At 40.3% G+C, this 18520-nt stretch overlaps 1 protein-coding gene across 5 annotated transcripts in view; it reads left to right on the top strand.

Moving 5' to 3' along the window:
* The window catches only part of FYB1 (FYN binding protein 1), a 151200-nt gene that overhangs the window by 26189 nt on the left and 106491 nt on the right, over nucleotides 1–18520 (top strand). The gene's annotated exons all lie outside the window — the stretch shown is intronic.

Below are 18520 nucleotides of genomic sequence, written 5' to 3' on the forward strand. Positions count from 1 at the left end.
TTTTCTCATTACCTATGACAGTCAAACCCAAATTCTTCTGCCAGAATTTCAAAGAAAAAAAACTATGTGGGCCCATCCTACCTGTTCAACTTATTTCCTACTATTTCCTCCAACAACCTCTATTCAAGTTAAATTCATTTATTCTTTGATTGCCACCAACACCATCACATATCTTATAATCGTTTTGCTTCCAGAAGATCCTGGTGGTAGTAGTGAGTAGTTGTAACTACTTGAGTAGTCTTGTGGTCTTGAGTATGTGACTATATGTTAGGTCCTATGCTAGCCTTCACAGACACCTTGCATGTTAGCTAATAGTATTCCAATTTTATAGATAAGAAAGTTGAAACTCAGGGTAAGTAACTTGGCCAAGGAGAAAAGTTGACCAAGTGGTGGAGAGCTAAAATTGAAAATCTCAGCCTGACTTCAAACAACATACTCTTTCTACTGCCTTCATCCAATGTGAGCTTAGCTTCCTCTGAACTCTACATTTCTTTCCAAACCTCTAATTTGACAATAATTTGCTATCACATGATAATACTTTGATTGTTCTTTATTGTTCTCTTGCATTGATATGTAGCTGTCTGCATTTTTCTCTTTATTTTCCCAATAGTGCTGAGAACCTTTGACTGCAAAACCTGTATCCTCCTCAGGTGTTACTATGTCTCTATGGATATAACATCTCAATTGCTGAATTATTGCCAAAGCATTATAGTTCCTCCTCAAGAGGTTGGTTTGACTTTAATGAGCTTTATTTATTGTATTTTCTTTTACTCTTTTCCAAAAGTTCTCTGATACCTTAATATTTCAATTTATAGGTTATTATAACACCGAAAAGCCCCAATGCCTTCTTTAGCCTATGAAGTTCCAGAATGTCCAGCAGATTTTCCAAGGCATATTGTCTCTTTAAATTAGAAATCTCGTCCCATAAATCTTCTAATGGTTGTTTTTAAATCTATTCTTAACTTCAGAGCAAAATGAGTAATCTTCTCATTAACCCAGATTTAAACCTTAATAGCAATTGAGTAATATTATTTCATATAAAAGTATCATTTCAAATCCTATTACATGATTAGAATTTACGTGGCTGACAGGTTTAAAAAGCAAAGGCTTATTATACAGTTCTGATCCTCTAGAACCATGCTATCCAATATTGTAGCTGCTAGCCTCATGTGGCTTTTTGAATTTTAATTAACTAAAATTAAATAAAATTTAAAATACAGTTTTTCAGTTGTATTAGCCACATTTCAAGTGCCCAGTAATAGAAGGTGATTAACCATATTGAGCAGCACAGATATAGAACATTTCTACATCACAAAAAATCCTATTGGACTTCTCTAGAAGCTCATCAAGAGTTTTGTTGAGAAATATGTATCTGATGTGTTTGATAGGAGCTGACAATATACTAACTACACATTCCTGTAAATAAAGTAGCTATCCTGTTAGGGTTTCATTTCATCTTTTTATGTACTCAGTGTAACACCTGGTGCCTAATAAGTGCTCAAAAAATGTTTAATACGTGTTTGTAGACTAAAGAAGGCTCTTTACAGATGCTCAGTGATCTGACATCATAACATACTCTTTTTTTTAAGTAAAGATTTAAGCAGGAGAAAGAGCAACTATCCTACAAACAAGCAGTCTTCATTTCATAAATTCTGCCAAAATGTTCAATGTAAATCTGTGGCAAATTGTTGACACCCCCACTGCCCCTGCTTGGACAGCTGTGGCCAACATCTGCATCAAATCAGCCAAGAGTTATTTATTTTCGAAATGTGCACTGACCTGCTTCTAAGCCCAAAGGGTAAAAATGTCACCTTTGTTCATTTCTCAAGAAAAATATTTTTAAGATCTGTGCTGACTGTGAAAGGAAAAGCTGTTCCTTGGGGTGTTATCTGTGATCCCCTCCTCATTTCCGGCTTTCTGGTAGCCATCATTCCTGCCCCATCCCCTCATTGTAATATGAACAGGACAGCAATTCCATTGCCCCACAAGCCACTATAGTCTCTTGTCTTCCAACGAATTTACACTGATTGTTGAGTTTTTGCTTATGAACTGTGATTTTTGTAAGTACCTTAGTATTTCAAGGACAGTAAGCTTCCTGGCACAGTAGAACTGTTTGATTCAGCCTTACAATTCCATTACCTAGGACACAGCCCCATAAAAGACAACCAATACTTTTACATATATAAATTAACGAAGATTAATAAATGTGTAACCTTGCCTGGAATCAATTCTGTTAAGTATCAATAATATTTTACTAAAGACACAAATACAATTAAAACCAAAACAATTTTGATGAGTAACCTTTTCCTCAGATTCCTCATAAGCTCATGCAAAATGAGACTGATATGGGGTAATAATTATGGAACCAGGTAGAAAATTCTGTTAGAGCACCTAGAAATAAGCCTGGATATCATGCATTTGGAGTCCGCAGGTAGTTTACTTGAAGAATCATCACAGATAGAAGGAAAGCCCTTGTCCCCTGGAAACAAGTCTGGTGCATATCACTAGCAGAAGCTCTAGAGCAGTGGTTCTTAGTGTGGTCTGAAGACCCTTGGGAATCACCAAATCCCTTTCAGGGAATCCACAAGGTCAAAACTATCTACATAATAATACTAAGATTTTATTTGTCCTTTTCATTCTCATTCTCTCATGAATGTTCAGTGGAATTTTCCAGGTGCTGCATAATTATCTGGAAAGGCATTTAAGATATTCTTCCCTTTTCCAACTATATATCTGTGTGAGACCATATCTTCACATACTTGAAGCAAAACATTATGTCACAACAGACTGAATGCAGACCAAACATGAAAGTACAGCTGTTCTCTATTATACATTAAAGACATTTGCAAAAATGTAAAACAGTGCTATGCCTCTCCCTAAATTTTTTGTTTTGGAAAACATATTTTTCATAAAAGTGTTATTCGTGTTTATCCATAATGACCTAATACTGTTTTTTTAAAGTGAATCAATAAATAAATGAACATTGTCTCAATATGTACATTAACACAAGCTCTTTGGGATCTTCTAATAATTTTTTAAGTATACAAAGTGATCTTGAAACCACTGCTCTAGAGTTTAAGAAACACTGCTCTAGACTATAGCAAGGACTGATATAAGATAAATGGGCTCCAGACAATGATTAACTCAAGAAGAGAAAGATCAAATGGAGCCCTGTTTCTAAGCTGGTCAGACTCTACTAACGATGCTGACCATGGTTCTTCATCCAATCAGCTAAATTACCCACAGCTTTTTGGAGGCTACGTCTATGTTTTCCTTTATTCTTTTCTCATAAACCAAACCATTCATTTGCCAGCCAAATATTTGCTGGCCTTTTTCCAGTTGCATACAAATTGTTTTGTTTCATAAAATATTTACTCTAAAATGCCACACTTACAATGGTTTGAAATGAGGATTCAGTTTTACTTTAAAGAGATGGTTGGGTCTGCTGGCAGCCTGGGCTGAGGTTGGATGTGTAGTAACAGGGCACAGATACCATTTCTCAGACCTGCTGCCCAGCATATGTAGGTTATTGCAAAGAGAATGGGTAGACCAGTGTCCAAATGAGCCCTAACTCATCTCCCCATTGGCTTATTACTGTATTTAAGTGTCATATGATGTATATGTTTAGGTAACATGGCCTAATAATATCAGGAAAGTTTATATTAAATTGATCCCTTTTGTAAAATGCTTCAATGTCCATTCCTTTTTAAGACTTTATTTATTTATTCACGAGAGACACACAGAGAGAGGCAGAGACATAGGTAGAGGAAGAAGCTCCCTGTAGGGATCCCAACGTGGGACTGGATCCCAGGACCCCAGGATCACAACGTGAGCTGAAGGCAGAGGCTCAACCACTGAGCCACCCAGGCGCTCCTTTGATGTCCATTGTAATTAAAATTGCTAAAGGGCATTGGGAAAAGTGTGTGTGTGTGTGTGTGTGTGTGTGTCTGTGTCTCAGACAAGCAGCTTTTAGTCTCCTTCTTTCAACCACTGTTGTCTTTGGCTCAGAGGAAGTGCATCACCCTAATTGTCATAGGCTGATCCATTCCCCAAGAGCTCAGAGTAAGGCTGGTTCGATGATATTCTTCTCTGTGTCCCTGTAGCTTCTCTCTATCTCACACCTTGCTTACAATCATTTTACAAGTCCTACAACCTATGGAAAAATCTATTTCTACTTGGGTGACCAAACCTTACCTAGATGCCGTGTCAACAGCAACCCACATGAGGCTGATGGCCATGTGGTCCGAGGGAATGGAGTACAACTGGGAAATGCTGACTCCGTGAGAATCTAGACTTCCCTGCACCAGTTCCTGTCTCTTTAAAAGTGAAACACTTGGCTGTACCTCCATTCACCTCCCAACCATGTAAGAAGAATTTTGAGAATAACGTAGCCTTTGAGCAATTCCTGATTAGCACTTTTTTCCCAGTCTCTACACGGTTTTCCTGGTCTCCCATTCCACCAAATTCTGCTGCCTCAATAGCGTTTCTGAATCATTCTAACACATAATTTCTCACATCTGGCCCGCTTATTTGGCATTTGAAGCATACTGCCCTGTAATAGTCATTGTTCTATGAATTTTCCAGAAATATGTCATTTGTCTTCCAAACAGCCCTGAGTTTCTGGAGAGCAGAGATTTTGTCTTACTCATTTTTGACCACTGCACCAGACAATGCCTTATAGCCTGAAAGGTACTCAGGGTATTCAGGTGCAAAAATTAATTCAACATTTATTCCATACCTGCCATGTGCCAAGCACCATTAGTAGCTTTCAGCAAATGTTTTCTGGATAGATGGGTAGATGGGTGGATGGATGGGCGGGCAAGTGGATGGACAATTGGATAGATAGACATCAAGCATATGTAAAATTTTCTGACATATCACTGTATCATTTATAGTATAAGCAAAAGGCCAGATTTCATGTCTTAAAACAACACAAATCTATCATCTTATAGTTTTGTAGGTCAGAAGTCTAAAATGGGTCTCACTGAATCAAATCAAGGTTCAATCTGTGTTGTGTTCTTTCTGGAACTCTCAGGGAAAATTCATTTCCTTGACTCTTCCAGCTTCTGGAGGCTGCCTGTACACCTTGACTTATGGCTTCCTTCCATCTTCAAAGCCAAAATGTCTGATAGTCTTTTTCAGGCTGTATCACTCTAGTATTGACATTCTTGCCTCCCCTTACCCTTAATAAGACCCTTATAGTAGTACATTAAACTCAAATGGATAGTCCAAAATAGTCTCATCTCAAGATCCTTGACTTAATTGCTTTCCTGAAAATTCCCCCTTTCCATACAAGGTAGCATATTTACATTCTAGGGATTAGGAGTTAGACGTCTTTGCAGGGGGGTCATTATTTTGCCTACCACACTATAGGATGTTTAGGTTACATTGGGAGTAGTATAAGGTGATTCAGAGATTCTTGATCTTGATTGACCATTAGAATCATTTAGGAGCTTTAAAGAAAACAGATGCTCAGGCACCTCACCCAAATACTGTGTTGTAACTGGACCACAGGGGCCTGGCCATCAGCATTTGCTAAAAGTACCCTAGGTTATTCTGCAAAGCCAGGTTTAAATGCCATAGGGTATATTTAAGAAAGTGGATTTGGACCATCACACAAACTTAAATTTAATGGCCTCTTTAGCCCCTTAGGTTACTCACTTTACGTTTCTAATCCTGAGTGCCTTTAATCTATAAAATGGACATAATAATAATGTGAGAACTAAATTCGGTAATATATATGAAGTCCTGAGTGCCTTACCTGGAACATGTTAATCCCCCAATAAAAGGTAGCTACCGTTATTAATTTTATAGAGTGAGTCGTATTATATCCCTAGGGTATGACAAACAGAAATATCAAAAGTAAATACCCAAGGATGTACCCCAAAGCCACCCCGTCTTGGTTAGCTTAGAGCTCTAACTCATTCTGCTTAGATCATCTGCAAACTGGCTCAGCCCAGGGGAGAGCTTAGATCATCTGCAAACTGACTTCACATTGCAGAGAATGGGCCTGTGGGACAAATTAGCTTAGCATTACTCACAGACAGCCAGTTCTCTCCCTTTGTCAACCTAGGCGATGATATATACACTGAGTCCCAACCCAGGAAGGTCCTTAGTCCTACTGGTGTTTTAAGTCTCTCCTTTAGTAAGAGAGTTTCAGCCCCTGGCCTCTAAAAGACTCCGTTCACCATTCCTGGAGACCCAGCCCCAGCCCCAGCTCAGCCAGTGAGGTGGGACATCCAATCAAGACTGTCTCCAGTCCTTGAGAAGCAGCCACACCCTGTCCCACAGAGAACTGAGATGCTCTGCATGATGCTCCCACAAGAGAAAGCCCCTTTGCCATCCCATTTTACTTTCTTGTGTTGCTGAAGTTAGAATGGGCAAAAAGAACCATTCCCATTTTACAGTGAGGAAAGGCTACATTTAACTAAATCCCAAAGGAGTCATCAATTGTAGTACTGGTGTTTTCCGATTTTATTAGCTTCCAAAATAAAAAAAGAGAGGAGATTACATCATAAATGAGGGATCTTGCTTTCTTAGCTTCCAGAGTCCAGAGAGAGAGAAAAGAAATGATATATATATATATATATATGGTCTCATACGTTTTTTTTGTCTTGTCTTTTCCTTTGCTAGCCTCTTTTTTTTTTAGCTGCTGCAGAATTAAGGGGAAATGCCATGTCAAAAAATGTTGACCCTGGTGATTTAAAATTAAAATCTGTGGTTCTTAGTATGAAGGAAAACTGGAGCCTTATGATTCTACTTCCTCTATCTGCAGTTCTTGACAGAGGCCAGCAGCCCATTGCCATCAGTGACAGTATTTCCAAAGTTGGCATGTCTGTGGCATGGAGCACTTGTGTCAATCTTTCTATCCCTTGTGAAGCAGAAACAACATTTTGGTTTGGTGTTTTTTTGGGGGGGTGGGGATTGAGAAAGTTTTAAAATACAAAAAAAGCAAAAGAAATGCATAACAGTGACCAGTGGGCCCAGGACCAAGAATTTTGTCATATGTGTTAGAAGCCTTCTCTAATACGAAACGAATAGACCATAAATACAAAGTTGATATCAGTCATCAATCTCCTCAGTCTCTTTCCCACTGGGGCTTCCCAAAGGCAGTCCCCATCATGATTTCACTGCAACTCTTCTAATGTTGCTCTTTTGTGTGCCAGCAAAAGTCAGTTCTGCTCATATTAACTTGTGTGATTGGGACCCCAAACCCTAGAAGGTAGAGATAATGACCACTCCAGTTAAGAGTCACCGACTGCTGCTGACTAGATCTTTCACCTCATCCAGCTCTGGTTGTGGATGCTGGAAGAGATGCTCTAGGCTTTGTATGGGGGTCAAGAACAGACAGAGCATCCATGGCTCCTCAAGACTTTCATTTTCTGGTTCCCATGGAGGCTTCTCAAGGTGAAAGTTCTTCCCCAGCAAAAGGCACTTTAGGTCAGTCTTACTGGATTCAAGAGAAACAATCCTTAAAAAAGAGAAAGAGAGAGAAAAAAAACAATCCTATGAAGAGAATCCAGCAGAATTTCAAGGGCTCTTGGGTTACAAATCAAATGCTTCCTGGGGCCAGGCAGGCAATTTCAATGAGCCAAGTAGTCACAGTCAATGATGGAGTCCAGGCAAAATTCCAGCTAATTGTTGCACTGAGAAATCAGACTTTTCAAAGAAAGCCACAAATCTGAATGTTTATGTGAAATCACTCTAGTTTTTACATTTCCCCATTTTTTTATTTAAAGTTTTAAATCTACAAAAAATCTTAAGTGATAGTACATCAAACAACAACTATATTCCCCTCCAGCTAAATTCACCCAATTGTTAACACTTGGCCACATTATATGTATAAGTGATTTTCTGAACAATTTGAAGGTAATTTGTGCAAATTATGACAATCATCCCTAAAAATTTAAGCATGTATCTCCTAAGAACAAGGGCAGTCTCTTTTTTAACCATAATACCATCATCACACCTAAGGAAAGTAAAAAGTTTTGTATCGTTTAATTGTCCATATTAAAATATCTCCAACCATCCCAAAAGTATTCTAATTTTTTGGTTCAAACCAGAATCCAATCAAGCTGTATGTATTACATTTTATTATATTCCTTTGGAATCTTTTAATCTGCAAGAGTTCCCTACGTTTTTATGTTTTTCCAAAGCTATTTTTAATTGTTGCTAATGAATGTCATTTATATGAATTTGTGTCTATGTGTGTATGCATCCTCACACACATAGGCAACACAAGCAGATCCACAGGCCAGATTCATGCTGTGTGGTGGATCTCTGCACCAGGATGTGGTCCATCCAAAGTCCCACTCCCAAAAGCACAGTCAATATAGTCTTTGCCTCAGCTCACATTAGTGCATTTGCTTAGTAAGTATGGAAAGATGAGAGAGAAAGAGAATTCCTTCTTTCATTGCTATTTATTGATAGGCCTCAGCACTGATACTGCTAAACTCTCGGAATGAATTAGATGAGAATCACTTGGGAGAGGAAGCGGGTGTAAGCATGATTTCTGGGTTTTATTCTAAACCTACTCAGTCTGGAATCACATTTTTAAAAACACCTCCCTTATTCTTCTGAACACTAGACTTTGAGGACTACTAGTCTAAAAACTCAGATAAATTATGAATTGGGCCCTATCCCTGGCAAGTTCAAATGGACCTAGACATTAAACATTAACACCTGTTGGAATGAATACTCTGAACGTCTCAGGGGGAGGATCAGAGAAGACTGGTGGGGAAGGAATCTCAGCGTAGAGTTTAAAGAAGATTGGGTTGTCCCAGTTGAAGAAGGGGAAGAAGTTATGGAAATGAGAGTGGCAGAAGCTATGCCTCATGCAGTGGGAGATGGGAGGCGACAAGGACTGATGATGGAAAGCCTCGTATGCCATGTTAAGGAGTTTTGATTTTGTTTCCTGAAGGGTTGGAGAGCCACTGAAGGGCTTTCAGGAGGCATGATCCAGTTGATCATAGGAAGATCATGCTTGACAGCCCCGGGAAGAAAAGATTAGAGACAGAACAATTTCATAAGAAGCCATTGCAGTTAAAGAGGCAGGAGGTGATGAAGGCAGCGTACTGGAGAGGATGGGCAAGTGGGGTTCCAAAGACCCTTGAGACATAGAAGCAACAGGACATGGTGCTAAAATGTGAACACAGGAGTCAGAGAAGTGAGTCTAAAGTTGATTCTCAGCTCACCATTTGGTCTTGTGTGAATGAATGTCTGCAATGCCAATTGGACATTCAGGTGAAGATGTCCCTTAGGTGATTACCTGGTCAGGAAAGCAACAGTGGATAACTGAACACGTGGACCCATAGAGATGACACAGCTGGGGCAGATTGGTGGGGATGACAGGCTTTAGATCAGAGAGAAGTTTTGGGGGCACTTGCATGCCAAAGAAAGTACTTGTAAACCCATTTGAATGGGTGGGACCAGACAGTAGGGAACACCATGACATCCCTATGCCCTTTGCCTACTTCTAGTGCATTGGTTTTCTCTTTCTACTCTTTTTTTTTTCTCCAAAGTGGAGTGAATACAACAGAAGGAGGCTCAAGACAGTTGGACATGAAAGGAAATTGTTAGATGATATTTTTTAAATCTCACCTTTCCTATTTTTGTTTACATTTTATAATGGTTAGTAAAGTATATTTGTGAAGTGATACACGTGTGTGTGTATGGAGTGGTAGGTAAATATATGGCTCACTAAAAGACATCTCACTAAAGATATTAGGGGTGAATGCTAAAATATATTTTACTGCTAGCTATACACAATCAAAAATCTTGAGTGACCACTTTTCTGCATGACAGAAGCTCAAGAAAGTGGAGCCTCCAGAAGGAGATGGGGAGAAATGGGCACGGATCTTGCACGTCCACTTCTCAGAGATTGCCGGCATCTCTCAAAAGGTTTTGCCAGTTAACAAAATCCCACATAGCAGAACCCCTGGAAGTTGTTCAAGTCCCTGTACCTTTTCTTACTTTGAGTGTGTTTGTAGAATCTAAGAAGCTGAGAGTTGGAAAAACCTTTGGTGTTGATGAGCTAGTTTTCTGCCTTCTCGAGAAGGATAAACAAAGAGCAGATTGGAGGAAGGAGGGTGGGGAAAGAGGGAGATAGGGTGGAGGAAAGTAGAGAAAAACCATCTTTTTTTTTTTTTTTTTTTTTTGACCCATGAGCCTGAAGCCAGTCCTGCCCCTTGCAGGTTGTAATGTTTCTCTGATTTGTGTATAGGAGTTATGAGGGGAGCGAGGGGAAGTAGCTGTTAAAGTGAAAGAAAATAAGCAGAATCTGTTTCTTGCCTTCCCTCTACGTATCCATTCTCAGCCTACTTACCAATGTGTCTGGGCATTGGGTACTTTTGACATCACATAGTGAACTCATTCTAGGAAAACACATTTTGCATAACCTGTGATCAGGCTGTGACTGGTTTAAAGACAAAGCTTCTGACAACTGGACATTTGTCAGCAGGGCAATGGCAAATTTCGGAAGGGTGTGGATTCATTTGTGCTTTATCTGCTGCTCATTAGTCTGGAACAGTGGCAGAGCTTGGGCTCTCCTGCCAAGTGCACTCCCTTGCTACTTAAGTAGGATGGGGAAGCCCACCTGGTCTATCTTCATGTTACCTCCAGATGCTTGTGGAAAGGGAAGCCATCAGGATTGTGCTAAAACATAACTTGAGGCCAAATATTTTCACTCACACATACATTCATGATTTGTTTTCTGAACAAGTCACTGGAGACGTTGAATGGCACAGCACAGCTGGCATAGGCACCAGAACCAGATCACCTCTCCTTGAAAGGTGGCTCGACTGGTCATTGGCTTCACGTCTCTACTTGAAGAATTAGAATATTAGCTGTCATTTTTTTTAAATTAAGAGGACATAAATGTTATAGTTGCTAAGGTACAAGAACGGTAAGTGCAGCATTTAGAGAACAGAAAAAGCAAGCATATTGACAGGCCATAGGTATGAACAGGCCCATGGTGCAGGCAGTAATTATATGGACCAGATAGAAATAGGGTAAGGTTTCTCAACCTGGGGTAGAGGTGAGGATGGGGTGACATAGGAATAGTAGAAAATTTGCCTGTCACTACTTTTCACCCTAAGGTATTTTATTCCCTTGTGTTTCACAATAGAGCTACACATAATGGGGAAGAAAAAGCCTGGTATTCAAGCCCACAAAGAATGAGCTATTCATGGAGACCATCATTTTCTTTGAATCGCTCTTGCTCGGGGAGGGGGGGAGGGCGCTCCTCAACCTTTCATAAAATATCCAGAAGTATTGAGGTGTTGGCTGTAATTCTGCAGCAGATGTAACATAAGAGCTAGTATTTAAGTGAAGAAACCTTTGAAAGACTTTATTTTATGTAATTGCTCAGGCTTCCTCGTAATTTATGAAACACTCTAGGGAGGAGCCACAAAAATAATGAGAAGTAGATGTCCAAACGATAACCCAATATGACATTAGTGATTTCCCTAAAAAATAGAATGCAAGTAATTCTTTCCAACTCCACCTTCTGTTAACACCATCTCAAGAGGGACTGTGTGTGAAGAAAACTGTGCCTCTCATATTTTATATGCTTTCCTCTAAATGAAAGGGAAAGAATACTATTGCCATATAGCAACTTTAAAGTCTTGCATTCATCTGCTGCTTCACAAAAATGGTTGCATGTATCTAGAACATATAGTAAAACAGGCGTATGGCCAAAATAATGCTTTTACTTTGGCATATATTGATTATAAGCCATATAACATAGAGGGGCACAGGGAGAACCAAATGGGATTTTTGTCATCATTACCATGTTGTTATCAAATAATAAAAATACTTGATATTTAATATCAAATATTGTATATCTCTGTGAGGAATTACAAAAATACGAAAAAAGTGAGCGGAATTACAAAAATATGAAAAAAGTTAGTGTTATGTAATAATGATATCAGCTCACTATAAGAGAGACTCAGATAAGTATCTACACTTTCATTTATTTTAGGAACATTTCCTTATGTTTCCAAGCTCATCTCCTAGCTTTTTACTTATTTTTATTAAATTTGCAAACTTTTCCAGTACTATCAACAAACATAGCTATCACTCAATTTGAATGCTCAAATGTTTAAGTATAATCTTTGTAAATGTGTACATTTCTTCTCCCATTTTGGATTGCAAAATTTATTTCTATCCCTCAGAGGTATAAATTGCTGGATTTACCATTTCCTGGGGATAAATGTGTAAAAGACGTAAATGCCCTGCAAACCAGGAAGTTGCCCTTGACTTGTAATAAATTAATTCATTCAACAATGTTTATAAAGTGCCTTCTGTGTGCCAGGTACTGTATTAGGAACTATGGATGAAAGACAAGCCATAGTCCCCACCCTCAAAGAGCTCAAAGTCTAGTGGGAGAAACAGACTTGTCTCCAATAACTAAAGGATACCTAGGAAGCCAGAGCAAAGACATCTTGCCCAGTCTTGAGGAACTGAGTTCAGAAGGAGATGACATCTACATGGGGCTTTGGGGCTCAAGTAGGAGTTAACCAAGTAAAGTAGAAGAGAAGAGATGCATTTCATGGAGGCAGGGCATGTTCTGGGTTTGGGGAGATTTTGTTTCGTCTTTGGCATCAGAGGTAGGTAGGTGGGAAAGAGAATAAACATAAGACTGGCTTTAAAAAGTGAATAATTCTCTACTTTCTTCCTTTCCCTCACTCATAACCATCCAGCAAAATCCAAGGACAGTAGAGTTGCTCCCTGGTGCCAGGACCCAGGCTCCTTCTGTCTTCTGGCTCTGCTATCCCCAGCATTGCCCTAGTCATCAGTGAACCACAGTGGCTCTGACCCACACAGTGTTGCAGCCAGCAGGGAGGAGAAGCATGATAGGACCCAGGTTAAGGACACTACCCAGGAGCTTCATAAATCTCTTATACTCTGATCCAATTGGCCAGATCTTAGCCATATGACCACCTCTAGGAGCAAGAGGCTAGGAAATGTTCTCTTCTGTGTAATTGTGTGCCTGGCTAAAACACAGGAGTTCTCTTACTATAGAACATGCATTGGCAAACCTTTTCTACAAAGGGGTCAGATAGTAAATCTTTTACACTATCTGTGGTCTTTGTCATGTAAGTTGTTGCTCTTTTTGTTTCTGTCTTTTTTTTTTTTTAGAAACTCTTTATTTTCTTTTTTATTGATTTATTTATGAGAGACACACAGAGAGAGAAGCAGAGACATAGGCAGAGGGAAAATCAGGCTCCCTGTGGGGAGTCTGATGCAGGACTCGATACTAAGAACCAAGATTCAGGACCTGAGCCAAAGGCAGACATCTACTCAACCACTGAGCCACCCAGGTGCCTCTGGTTTTTACAGTTTTAAAGAGTTGCTAAATGGGGCACCTGGGTGGCTCAGTGGTTGAGCAGATGTCTGCCTTTGGCTCAGGTTATGATCCTGGGGTTCTGAGATTGAGTCCCGTGAGGAGCCTGCTTCTCCCTCTCCCTCTGCCTATGTCTCTGCCTCTGTGTGTGTGTGTCTCTCATAAATAAATCAATAAAATCTTTTAAAAAAATGTAAAAACCAATCTCAGCTTAAAGCTTTTGTGAGATGAACCATAGGGCAGGTGCGGCAGACACACGGGCCACGGTTTACAAAACCCTGCTATGGAAGAATGGAAGACTACAGGGAGAGGAAAGTGGCTGTGTCCAACACAACTGCCACGAGGTTACAAAGACTAAGAGGAACCTTGTCTTGCTCACTTTTCTCGTCTCAACGTAGGGCTTGACCCATACAGTAGGTGCTTCCTATTTGTGACTGACGGACGGATTGATTGATGGATCGATTCATTAATTAAAGAAAGGCAAGAGAGTTTAATTTAACAACACTTTGTCAAAAACCCACTGAGTCCCAATGGTAGTCTCTCAACATAGATTGTAATTTGAATACTCCAGTTTTTCCAGACTTTGAAGAAAAATTTAACCAATAGCAGACAAGAGTGAAACCACTGGGCTTTCTGCCACACGCACCCCCACCAGCTCATACAATCAACCACTCATTTCACCTCCCAGCGGCAGAAGCAAATATGCCATGTCTTGGAGTGGATCTCCCTAATCGACAGCAGGTGGGCAGCCCCAGGTGTGCAAGCAGATTACAGAAGCAAAGCCTTCTCGGTTCCTCCCCCTGTATCCTGGAAGCATAGTGGCAGGCAGGAGGACCTCATTTGGGTTTTCCCTTATAAATGTCATATGCTTGGTGGGAATGTCAGCAGAAGTGTCCAGGCTGAACAGACACTTTTTAGTTCCCCTTACCTCCCCCTTCTTACTCAATATCCTGAGGACATAATAGAACTTTTCTTGTCGAAGTCAGCCTAGTAGGGGGAGGGAGGGGTGGATCACTCAACCATTCCCTTGGACATCACCCTGCCAGGCATCTGAAAGTGCCACAGTTCTTGGACTCTGCAGGCTGAGCAGATACAACAGCCAAAAGTGAGGGGGACCCAGCCCCTGGCCCCAGGAAGACTCACTCAGTGAGGCCCTCTTTTTTCCTCATTCTGCAGGAGTCCGGTAACAGCTTCTTTCAAAGAAATGTGTAATTTTTTACAGCAGCAAATTCTGGCAGCATAGATTGTGCTAGCTGAAATAACTAAAAGAAAGCTCTGCTGGAAAACAGCGGAAGAGGTGGACATCCGACACTCAGAAGCAGCCTCATTATAGCCAGAAGGGTGATAAGCAGATAAAAACGTGTCTGTCACTCGCTGTTTCGTAACTGGAGAGGGCCTGTCACACGTTCCTTTCCAACCCCTGGTGCAGCTGGTGTTAAATGAACTCTTGCAACAGAACCAGAAACATGGTCCTAGAGGGCACAGATGACTTAGTTCATCCTGGCATCCTTTTGATGAGGAGGAGCAAATTTCAACTCACCCCAAACCTTAAGATCTGGCAGGGGGTGAAGATTCATGTGTAATTTCTGCATAGACCAGGGAAAGGAAGCTACTATGCTGCCATCAACCCCGCCTCCTCAGAAGGAACCCTGGGAAACAGGGACAAACAATGATAAAGAGCGACAAATTATCTGAGGAAATCTTTCTCAGTGACAGTAACTAAAAGCAAAATTTGGTTGGAGCCTTTGGCTCTCTTGTATGAATTGCTGCCTCTTCAGAATTCATTAGGCCTTCCCCCAACCCCACCTTTTAGCTAAAGTTATAATGAGGTAATTTAAAGAAGAGCCTGGGCCTCTTACTCTGCCTCGACCAGCTGTGTGACTGTGGGCGAGCCACTTAACTGCTCTGTGCCTCAGTTTCCTCCTCTAAAAAATAAGGGTAATAGTAGTACTTACCTCAGAGAGCTGTTGTGAGTATAGAGTTATATGGACTATATTACACTTATGTGTACTAATATGTAACAATAGGTCGTTAATATTTTCCATTTTAAATATTTTGGCATCAGGTAGAGATTATTCCAAGTAGAGAAATAGGTAGGTGTATGAACAAGGCAAAGTCATGGCTGTGCTTTTCTGTCCATGCTGCAGACCGTCAGGCCAGGTTTTATGTAGACCAAAACAAACATTTGCTTATATAAGGCATGACACAAACTTCAAATATTATAATACCCAAGAAATTAATGATAAATGATAGGTAAGGAGCAAGAGGAAGATGTTCTTTCCAATAAAACCACATCTTTAAAAATCCTCCATTAAGGGATGCTTGGGTGACTCAGTTGGTTAAGTGTCTACCTTCGGTTCAGGTCATGATCTTGGGGTTCTGGGATCAAGGCCCACGTCTGGCTCCTTGCTCAGTGGGGAGCCTGCTTCTCCCTCTGCCTTCCCTGCCCCTTCCCATTCTCACTCTTTCTCTCACTCTCTCCATCTCAAATAAACAAATAAAATCTTAAAAAAAAAAATCCACCATTAAAAGTGATCACGAATATCAAAGGAATCTCAGTGTATTCAAGAGACCCCCCTGAGAGAAGCCAGCCTACTGTTTTAAAAAGAAAAGGCTGGGAAAGAAAGATTGCATTTCTCTTGGAGAATTAATTTCAAGGCTCAAATTCATGCTGCTTTTCATGACTGCTTGTCATTTCCATCCATTTAACTACCAGGGGCTTCATGTGCTCTCCATCTCCCACCGGAATCCAGAGGGCCCTTCTTAGGGCTAGGAGCTCAGTACAGCTGGTTTCTGGGGGAAATCCACTCTTCAAAGTTACGGCAGGCTCAGGGAGAGGTCACACTGGCACCTAGTGGTCCGAAGGCTAAGTGCAAGCAATTGCTAAACCCATTTTAATCTTTCTTTTTATTAAAGTCCGGAGTTAGACAGGCCCCAGGCTTTTATGTCCATGGTTGCTGAGTGCCGAAAGGTGGAGAGCAGAGGTGGGAAACATTTCTGTATCCAGCCACTAGGAAAAAATCAAATATGTATGTGTTTGAGCAGAGATGATAATCCAATGGGAAGTCTTAGAAACTCATCAGAAGCTAGTGAGGGGGTTTTTCTCATAGATTTGGAGAGTTCAAGGCTTGACTTGTTTTTCTACTTCTGTTAACAGGCCTCCTTACATGGACAAGAAACAGGCAAACCCATAGAGTATATAAATTCAATATACGCTTTATAAATAATATTGCTGAGTCTGCGCCCTGATTGCTGGTCAGAGTAGTGCCTGACCTTGCTTCCAGGGGCAGGTTAAAAGCCACTACAGCTCACTGGCTGCAGGTAACCAATCCCCCACTCTGTGTATCCGACCCAGGGACAATCCCAGCAGGAATGCTTGCTCTGGGGTGATAACAAATGGTGGTGCAGAAAAGGTAATCATGCAACAAGATTTTACGCCCTTCATCGTGAACATCATCCATGCAGGCACTTAGACGTTCAGAGAAAGATGGAACAAAGGCATTTTGGACTTTTGGGAAAGGGGGTCCTGTTAGTTTCCTGTGGCTCCTGCAACAAATTATGACAAACTAGGTGGCTTACCACAACAGAAATTTATTCTCTCACAGTTCTGGAGGCCAGAATTCTGAAATCAAGGTGTTAACCAGGTCATGCTCCCTCCAAAGGCCCTGGGGGGGGTATATCCATTCCTTGCCTTTTCCAGCTTCTGGTGGGTCCAGGCATTCTCTGGCTTATCACTCCAATCTTCATGTCTTTGTCTTCATGTGGCCTTCTCCTCCTCTGTTTTCTTTCTCCCTTCCATATTTACAAGTACGCTTGTTGCTGGATTTAGTGCCACCTGGATCATCAAGGATAATCTCATCAGATGATCCTTAATTACATCTGCAAAACCTTTTCCCAAATGAGATCACATTCACTGGTTCTGAGACATGAACATATGTGTTTGTTTTTTTTTTTTTTTGAGAGGGTGAGGGGGTTCTCATTCAACCCACTAGAGTGGTTGTAGAAGATAGAAATTTTAAAAAGACAAGCAGCCAACATCTGTACCCCAATTCCACTTACCCTTGCTGAATCAGGGTACCCCCAAAAGTTACTTCAACCTTGCCATTAAATTTCTGTAATTCTTAGTAGGAGTTGATCAATGAAGATGTGAGGAGAAAAGGAGAACAGATCCAAGATCCCAGTGGATTTTTTTTTCAGCTTCATTTTACTTTCCATTGGATTGTTTGTCTCACAGTTGATTATTTGTATGGGTAGTGACGAGGAGTTTCAAGAGTTCTAAAAGTGATCAAAACACATTCTGTAGGTGGTGGTAGTTGCCCTGCTGGCACAGTGGGAGACCTGTGCTTTCACTTGTATGTTTGTCTGTTTGTTTGTTTATGTAACGTATTTAAACTAAAGAAAATCAAAACCGAAACTGTTCACTCATGTCTCCCAGACCCCCAGGCCTCACCTCTAGCAACCACCAATCTTGCCTCTGTATCTATGAGCTTGGTCTTTTTACTTTATTTATTTTTCTATTCCACATAAAAGAGAGATCACATGGTATTTCTCTTTCTCTAAGTTATTTGACTTAGCATAATACCTTTGAGTTCCATCTATGTTGTCACAAATAGCAAAATTTCATTCTTTTTGTGGTTGAGCAATATTTCACTGTTCATATATACTATAGTTCTTTTTATCTATTTATTTACTGATGGACACTTAGATTGCTTCCATATCTTGGCTATTATAAATAATGCTGCAATGATCATCGGGGTGAATGTATCTTTTCAAGTTAGTGTTTTCATTTTCTTCAGACAAATATCCAGAATGAATTGAATTGCACAGTAGTTCCATTTTTAATTTTTTGAGGAACCTCCACACTATTTTCCATAGTGGTTGCACTTGTTTGCATTCCCACCAACAATGGACAAAGGTTTCCTTTCTCCACATCCATGCCAACACTTGTTATCTCTTATTGGTTTTTTTTTTAATATATAATAGACATTCTAAGACGTATGAGGCAATATCTCATTGTACTTTTGATTTGCATTTCCCTGATGATGACTGATATTGAGCATCTTTTCATGTGTCTGTTGGTCATCTGGATATCTTTGGAAAAATGTCTCTTCAGATCTTCTGCCCATTTTTTAAATTGGTTTGTTTATCACTATTATTATAAATGGGATTGTTTTC

Source organism: Canis aureus, chromosome 4 (assembly GCF_053574225.1).
Source record: "Canis aureus isolate CA01 chromosome 4, VMU_Caureus_v.1.0, whole genome shotgun sequence".
Taxonomy (NCBI): Eukaryota; Metazoa; Chordata; class Mammalia; order Carnivora; family Canidae; genus Canis; species Canis aureus.